Raw genomic sequence first — 8,975 nt, forward strand, 5'->3', positions numbered from 1 at the left:
GGTGGTGGGCACACAGTGCAATATACAGATCTTGTAACACAGAAACCCACACCTGAAACCTATGTGTTCATGTTGACGAATGTCACCCCAATAAATTTAATAAAAAATTAACAAATTCTACAATGCCAATCTCCAGCCCTTTCTTAAAATTAATTTATTTGTTGATCATTAAACATAGAGTATATATCACAAAATTAATTTTATAGTAAAGTTGGCTGGAGCCTGGATAAATGGACAATTAACCTCTCCTCTGAGAACAGATTCATTATCATAATTGGTAATAAAATACAATACACATGCATGCATAAGACAAAAAAATCCTCCCTCTCTCTTATGCATTTGATACAGAAGCAAAAAGCTCAATCTGTAAAGCCTAGGAGGCCTAATTCATTTCATTTTTTTTCTTTTTCAACTTCCAATGGTAATCAAGTTTTCTTACAGAGCTCTCCTATCTTGTTTGCATTTAATACTCTAGCATTCCTTATTTGAAATCTAAAGCTTGTATTTAACACAAATATATTATTAGGTAGATTTTGAATAACTAGTTAAAATAAAGAGAGAATATATAAATGTCATTAGAAGGCTTTAAAGTAATAATTAACCTAATGATCAATCATTTATAATTTATCTATACACTATAGGTTAAATATTTCTGAATGAAAAATAAGATAAATCAAATGCTACATATTTTTATTTCTCTCCTGCTGCAAACAATAGTATTGATAGATAAAATATAGCGAAGATAAACTAAAAAACACAGCTGGTCTTGGGTAAAAGACAAGCATCTCCATGGATCAGATACAAAAAAGAAAACCACAAGTGTGAGCAAGGTTGCATGTTGCTGGGTTCCTGCTCTAGTAATAGGAAATAATGGCCAAGAAGTTAGGTCTTTTTGGAGAAGGCAGCTAACATGCTTCACACATGAAGGGGGATCAGGACTAACTCAGTGCTTAAAATAAATAAAAAATAAAAATGATAGGCATGGGGGGGACAGAGCAGTTTACCTTGTCTCATAAAAGGAAGCTGCAAAATGTGAATAAGTCTGTGAGACCTGATTCTAGTATAGGGACCTGTATGGCTGCATGGATATAACTATAAAACTGCTGTATGGGGAGGGATGATAATAGAAATGGAGACAGAAATAAAGGCCCTAGGTATATTACATTTTCCCCATTTGTTTGTTTGTTTATTTATTTTCCTTCACCTTCTATCCCGTCTATAGGCATTTTTTCCCACCACCAGCATCCCCATTAATAAAACATAAAAGTTGTATGACAGGGAAGGGGGGAGTGAAATATGACCATTTATAACCACACAAAAACATCTGTACATGTCTAGTGCCTGGCAGAGATGAGGGCAGCAGGGCAACAGGGCCGCGGAGGGTAGGGTCAGCCCTATTTGTAGAGGATATCGTAATGTCCAGGCTGATAGAGAAGATAGACCCTGGACTCAGAACTCTCAGGGAAGATGTGGGGTTGGTGGTGCTGACCGCATCACAATCTATGTACTCCACCTGGATGAAGACGTTGAGGGCCTGGGCCAGCGCGATGATGTGGATGTGGTTGCTCTCCTTGTACATAGGCTCCACCTCCTGCTGGCAGAACTCCTTGACAGTCTACCTGCCCTCTATGAAGTGCTCAAAGAACTTGCTTTCCCGCTGCAGGTAGCCAGAGGTGAGCAGCTGCAGGTAGACTACCAGGTAGTCCGAGGTGCTCTGGTCATTGAAGGAAGCCAGCAGATCTGCTGCTGAGGTCTGCTCCTCCACCTGCTCGATCAGGTCCATGAGCGTGTTGTGGAAATCCTCAATTGTGAACTCCGTGAAGCCCTGGGACAGATGTCTTCTTTGCTCTTGGCAGACACAGCCTTGAACCTCTGCAATTCCTTGCTGTCATCCAGCAGTGCCTCCAAGTGGGAGAATTCAAAGGCTCTATAGAAGTAGTTTCCATCAGGCCTGGTCTTGCAGATGTACAAGTATTTTTTGTGAAGGTACTTGATCTTCTTTTGGTAGATATTGTCATCCTCAGCATAATTCTTATACAGAGCCAAGAGCTCCAGCTGCTCTAAGATCAGAGAGTTCTGCACAGCAATCTCTTGTTGAACTCGGTCCTGCTGAGCCATGATGGCTTCATCATAGGCCAATCAGTTAACACCTTCAGTGTTGCTGCCTGGGGGCTCCTGCTTCTGCTCTAGGTATATTACTTTTAAGAAGGCATTTACACACAGAGTGTGTAATTTGGTCTCCTAGCTGCCTAACTCTCCTTACTGGGCTCTGCTGAGAATCAGTGAGCCCATCCTATGTAATAAAAGGGTAATATGCAAATCAACTGAACACAGAATGACATGTCACTATGACGAGCACTGACCACCAAGGGGCAGACGCTCAAGGCAGGAGCTGCCCCCTGGTGGTCAGTGTTCTCAACAGGGGGAGCGCAGCTCAGCCAGAAGCCAGGCTGATGGCTGGTGGGTGCAGTGGCCCGCCTCTGCGGCAACACTAAGGATGTCCAACTGCGGCTTAGGCCTGCTGGACTGCAAAAGGGCACAAGCTGGGCTGAGGGACCCTCCTCCCAACCCCCAGTGCACGAATGTCATGCACCAGGCCTCTAGTACAAATATAAATAAATGGAGGATTAGTAAGACACTTTCTTTAAAAAATGTTAATAAATATGGAGAGAATAATAGAAAATCATCATTTGGCAATAATCATCAATATATGTTAAAACTATTGGGTTACATTATGATGAGGAATAATATATTTACATACTTCCAAAGTATCTCCTCTACAACACACTTATTAATAACAAAGGGGCAAATAGAAACTTTACAGTAGGGAAACCCACATTTTCTTGTGATGAGAAATTTTAACATCTACTCTATTAGCAGCTTTCAAATATGCAATAAAGTATTTTTAACTCCTCACCATGCTGTGTATATTACATCCCCATGACTTTTTGATAACTGTAAATTTGTACCTTTTGATGCAATTTAGCTATTACACCATCCCCATTACCCACCTGTGATTTTTGTTTTAGATTTCACATATAAATGAGATCATACAATATTTGTCTTTCTGTGTCTGACTTATTTTACTTAGTATAATGCCCTCAATTTCTAACCATGTAGTTGCAAAAGACAAGATTTCATTCTTTTGTATGGAATTCTGAATAATATTCCATTGTGTGTGTGTGTATGTGTGTGTATGCCACATTTTCTTTACCCATTCATCCCTCACTGGACACTTAGGTGGCTAACATGTCTTGGCTATTGTAAATAATACTGCAATGAACATGGGGTGCATATATCTTTTCCAGATAGTGTTTATGTTTTCTTTGGATACATACATAGGAGTATGATTGCTAGATCATGTGGTATTTCTTTTTTTAATTTTTTGAGGAACCTCCATTCAGTTTTCATAGTGGCTGCACCAATTTACATTTCCACTAACAGTGTACATGGGTTCCTTCTTCTCCACATTCCTGACAACACTTGTTATTTCTTGTCTTTTTAAAAGTCGCCATCTTCACAGGTGTGAAGTGATATCTCATTGTGGTTTTGATTAGCATTTCCCTGACATTCATGTTGAGAATTTTTTCATGTATGTGTTGGTCATCTGTATGTCTTTTTTGGGAAATGTGTGTTTTATCAGGTCCTCTGCCTGGTTTTTAATTGGAATGCTTGTTTTGATAGTGAGTTGTATGAGTTCTTTATATATTTTGGATATTGGCTCTTTATAAGGTATAGATTTTCAAATATTTTCTCCATTCAGTGAGTTGACTTTTAATCTTGTTGTTTCCTTTGATGTGCATAAGGGTTTTAACAGTAATCCCAATTGTTTATCTTTACTTTTGTTGCCTTTGCTTTTGGTATCAAATTTAATAATCATCACCAGGACTTATGCCAAGGAGATTATTACCTATCTTTCTAGGAGTTTTATGATTTCAGGTCTTTTCCCCCCTGTCTTTAATCCATTTGAGTTAACTTTTGTATATTGTATAAGATAGTTGTCTAGTTTCATTGTTTTGCATGGGGATAGTCAGTTTTCCCAATACCATTTATTAGAGAGATTGTCTTTTCCCTATTGGATATTCTTGACTCCTTTGTCAAAAATTATAGGGGTTTATTTCTAAGCTCTCTATTCTGATTTATGTGTCTCTTGTTGTATTAATATCATGTAATTTTGATTACTATAGCTCTGAAATGTAGTTTGAAATCAGGGAGCATAGCATGATGCCTCCAGCTTTGTCCTTCCTTCTCAAGATTGCTTTTGGGTATTTTATGTCTTTTGTGGTTCCATATGAATTTTAGGATTGTTTGTTCTATTTTTGTGAAAAATGCCTTTGGAATTTTTTATAGGGATTACATTGAATCTGTAGATTGTTTGAGTAATATGGACATTTTTACAATATTAATTCTTCCATCTATGAGCATGGTATATCTTTATATTTGTGTCTTCTTCAATTTTTTTCATCAATGTCTTTTACTTTTCAGCGTACAAGTCTTGTGACTTTTATGTAAGTTACCCAACTTCTCTAAGTCTATAAGAGTAATACTACAGTTTAGCAACACTGGCCAGTAACCCATCCTCTGAATCAATAAGCAGCCCCAACATTTCTGAGCTAGGATTATTCCCGTTTCATTTGCTGAAATGCTTAGAGAGGCCTGCCCTTTAATGGGGTAGAGAGATCTGGGGTATGGCATTTTTCTCTGTGAACCAGAGTCACATGGATGAGACTCAGTTTCAGAGGCTTGAGGACAAACTTCAAATTTCTGAGATTCTTCTTTTGGAATGTATATGCACACATGGACATGCATGATGTACACACACATGCCCTATTGATTTGTTTGTTTGTTTTTCCCACTTCATCAAACCCAGTTTCCTTTGCCATTTTATTCTCCTTAATGTTAATTGCTGAGGCTATTAGACATAGATGTCCTTTTTCTACTGTAGAGGTAAAAGGCTGATGGCATGCACTTTCATGAGATTCTGACTGGAGCAGCAGTGAGCAGACCTGGCAGTAGCGATCACTCACCTAGGGTGACTTAAGGGGAGAAAAGAAAGTTTTGATGCTGTAGAACATGCAGTCCCAAAAATGGGTCTAAAGAACTTTGCCAGTCTTTGACAATGTTTGATATATCTGTACCTAAATGAGACATAAATACAAGGTAGTGAATGTTTCATAAAGTTAAAAAGATTCAATATAATACCTGTCCTCTATTTTGAGATTATGCCCTTCTATCTTTTTTGATGATAAAATGTCTTTTTATATATTACTGTAGTAGCTATTTAAAATGCTTTCACTTAGCAATTAAAATTTATAAATTCTGCATATGTTCCCAAAATGTTCATGGAAAATATTATTGGTCTTTGAAATCCAAAAATCTAGAAACCATTGATTAATATTGCCCAAGATGAAAGGACTCTTCAACATTGACCTCTTCATCCAAATTTTATAGATAAGTCAACTGAAGGATTTGAACTCACATAGCAAGTTGATATCAGAACCAGGACTAGAACTGCATCATTTACTTTCAGGCTACTGAGCCTTCCTCTCCCCTGCCTTGCTGTTCCAAATGGAAAGAGACACCTATGTAAAGCTTCCTTGACCTCACTATGTAACCAATTTTTACCATGCACTGTTTATTTCCTGTTTCATTTTAAGTTCAGGAACTAAAAGCACAGCCAAAATCCCAATGGGAAATGATGACAACTAAATTCCCTGCCTCCTAATCGTTTAGCCTGTTAGAGGGAGTGGACAATAAAATGGTCATTTAAAGTTTTGCTAACTTGCTCATTGTTGAGTCAGAAGAAGTGCCTACTCAGAGCATTAATTTCTGATTAGCTGTTAATCTAGCCAGGTTAGAAAAGTGGATGTAGAAAAATAAGCATTCACATAGATTTTTCAGATCATTAACTAGCAATGGCTTGCAGAACTGGGCCAGTGCTGTTACAGAGGGGAAAACTGGGTTTCTGAGTTCTACCTAAAGCAAGAGACAATTAGCTTTTGGCCTGAAGAAGCTGAAGGGAGTGAAACCAGTTCAAAATCGGGGTATTTGGATTGCTCACACCTAAAATTCTAACTGCAGTGCCAAGATTAGAGGGACCCTAGTAAGAATCATGGAGAGGCACTGCTTTTGGAAAACATCTCTCTGTATCTAGATTAAAGAAGGTCCGACTTTGATAGAAAGGCTTCTAAACATGTGTTTTATATGAGTGTGTTCATTTCCTATGGTTGCTGTAACAAATCACCATGAACTTAATGGGTTAAAACAATGAAATTTTATTATTTTATAGTTCTGTGTCAAAAGTCCAAAATGGGTCTCACTGGGCTAAAATCCAGGTGTCAGCAGGGCTGCATTCCTTCTGGAGGCTCTAGGGGAGAATCCATTCCTTGCCTTTATCACCTTCTAGAGCAGTGGTTCTCAACCTTCCTAGTGCCGCGACCCTTTAATACAGTACCTCATGTTGTGGTGACCCCCAACCATAAAGTTATTTTCATTGTTACTTCATAACTGTAATTTTGCTACTGTTATGAATCGTAATGTAAATATCTGATATGCAGGATGTATTTTCATTGTTACAAATTGAACATAATTAAAGCATAGTGATTAATCACAAAACAATATGTAATTATATATGTGTTTTCTGATGGTCTTAGGCGACTCCTGTAAAAGGGTCGTTCGACCCCCAAAGGGGTCGCGACCCACAGGTTGAGAACCGCTGTTCTAGAGGCTTCCCACATTTTTTTTTGTCCCATGGTGGTATCACTTAGACTTCTGCTTCCACTGTCACATCTCCTTCTCTCTTTTACTTTGACCCTCCTACCTCTCTCTTATGAGGACTCTTGTGATTACATTGGTCCCAGCAGGAAAATCCATGATAATTTTCCCATCTCAATATTCTTAACTTAAAACACATCTGCCAGTTGTTTTTGCCATTCAAAGTAACAATCACAAATTCCTGGAATTAAGATGTAGACCTCTTAGGGGGCACTTTTTAGCCTTCTGCAACTAGTAAAACTATTTTTTCAAGTGAAATCATGTGAGGAACCCTAATACATAAATTGCACCAAAGCAGAATAGCTGTAATTAATGTCTTACCCATTCAGCCTCTACTACTTCCTAACCATGATAGTCATAGACGCGCCCAAGTGGCTCTAGGAACCTTGTGGCTCTAGGACAGTGGTTCTCAACCTTCTGGCCCTTTAAATACAGTTCCTCATGTTGTGACCCAACCATAAAATTATTTTCGTTGCTACTTCATAACTGTAATGTTGCTACTGTTATGAATCGTAATGTAAATATCTGATATGCAGGATGGTCTTAGGCAACCCCTGTGAAAGGGTCGTTCAACCGCCAAAGGGGTCGCGACCCACAGGTTGAGAACCACTTCTCTAGGACCAATTTGAATACAACTGATTTATACCTGAAAGGAGGACATTATTTGGAAACACCTCAGCTACCACATCCTCAATATTCATTATATTCTTCAGTGAATCCAGATGCCTCTTAATGCTTGTCAATGAGCTCTACAGAAGATACCTTGCTCATTTAGCCCTGCATTACCAGAATCTGAGGTGCCCAATGTTTGTTAAATGAATGAGTGAATAATCGATTAATGATGAATGAAAAATGCTTAGGCAGCATCAATTTCCTATTTTCCTGCTCTCAGTTCTATGAGTTATATCTATATATCAGCGTTATTGGAGAAAGATGAAAATGGAACTGTGCCACCTTGCTCACCCTCACTATATACTGTCCCAAACTATGTATACACATATATACACACTGAATTTAATTACTTGTCATGAGTCTTAACAGAACGTATCATTTCAAATTTTGATCATGGACATATTTGCACATAATGGAACTAAACTGTAGTATTGTAGTATCTTTCTCTACCTGTTTCCAGAAACTCATTCCTGAGGGCAAGTTCAGAGATTGAAAAAAGTTAGAGATGAAGGTGCTGTGGTGCCTTAAAGGCTTTCTAGGGCACACAACCTTACAGATGAGGAGGCTAAGATCTGAATAAAAGAAGGGACTTATACAGTATCACAGAGCACATATTACTAGTATAAGCTCTAAACTAGAACTCAGGCCTTATGCTCCTGAATACAGTGCTCCTTCCATTGTTCCACAGTTGCATAAAGCTGAACAATTCTATCAAAAATTTTAGCTATAGAGATAATAAAATTTGAGATTTCATGGATGGTGCGATTATCTCTTATCTCTAAGCCTACATTTTGCAAACTGCTGGCTCCCAAGAGAAAGCCAACACATAGACCTGATTAATTTGTCCCATAGTTTTTTTTTTAAATTGTTGGTATAACTTTAAATAGAGAATATAATGAATATTGAGGATGTGGTAGACATTTGAGTTTTTAACCTCTGACATAGAAAAATCAAAATATATAAGAACTATCAATGTTTGGGGTTAAAAACTCTATTTCTAAGTGTCTTCCACACTAAGTGCCATAAACATTTGTTTGACAGTCCATGTGTCTTAAAGATTGATTGTTCAGAAAATAATCACTATAGTTAGCCCATATTTCAGTCAATGCATGAGAAGGGAGAAATGATAAAGCAGACCATATCCCTGTGACTTAGACTATATGCCTGACACAAACTTGGTGCCTATGGTCGCTCCCAAAGGTCTGATGAAAAGTACTCCATTTCATCAAATATACTTTAATATGGACTTTAAATATAATTTAATTACTGATGGAGTTCATGATAGACAACCTAGTTTAACAAGCAAAGGAAACGTGTCTGTTAAATGAATTGTAAAAATAGGCAAACTTATCCATTTAAATATAAGGAGCACAGGAGGAACAGAGTAGAATACCTGCTTCCATGAGTACAATTGCTCCCAAGAGAAAGAAAAACTGAACTGAGTTAAGCATGGCCAGTAATCTACCCAAATTTATCAATCAAATAAGTGCTCCTCACTGTGCTGCTCGATGAATACTTTATGGAGGCAT

The 8,975-nt window shown here is 37.9% G+C and overlaps 1 pseudogene; it reads right to left on the reverse strand.

Moving 5' to 3' along the window:
- Positions 1-1,394: 1,394 nt before the first annotated feature.
- LOC118654390 lies at positions 1,395-7,475 on the reverse strand (annotated as a pseudogene).
- Positions 7,476-8,975: the final 1,500 nt, after the last annotated feature.

The sequence above is a fragment of the Myotis myotis genome, unplaced genomic scaffold, assembly GCF_014108235.1.
Source record: "Myotis myotis isolate mMyoMyo1 unplaced genomic scaffold, mMyoMyo1.p scaffold_m19_p_4, whole genome shotgun sequence".
Classification (NCBI taxonomy): domain Eukaryota; kingdom Metazoa; phylum Chordata; class Mammalia; order Chiroptera; family Vespertilionidae; genus Myotis; species Myotis myotis.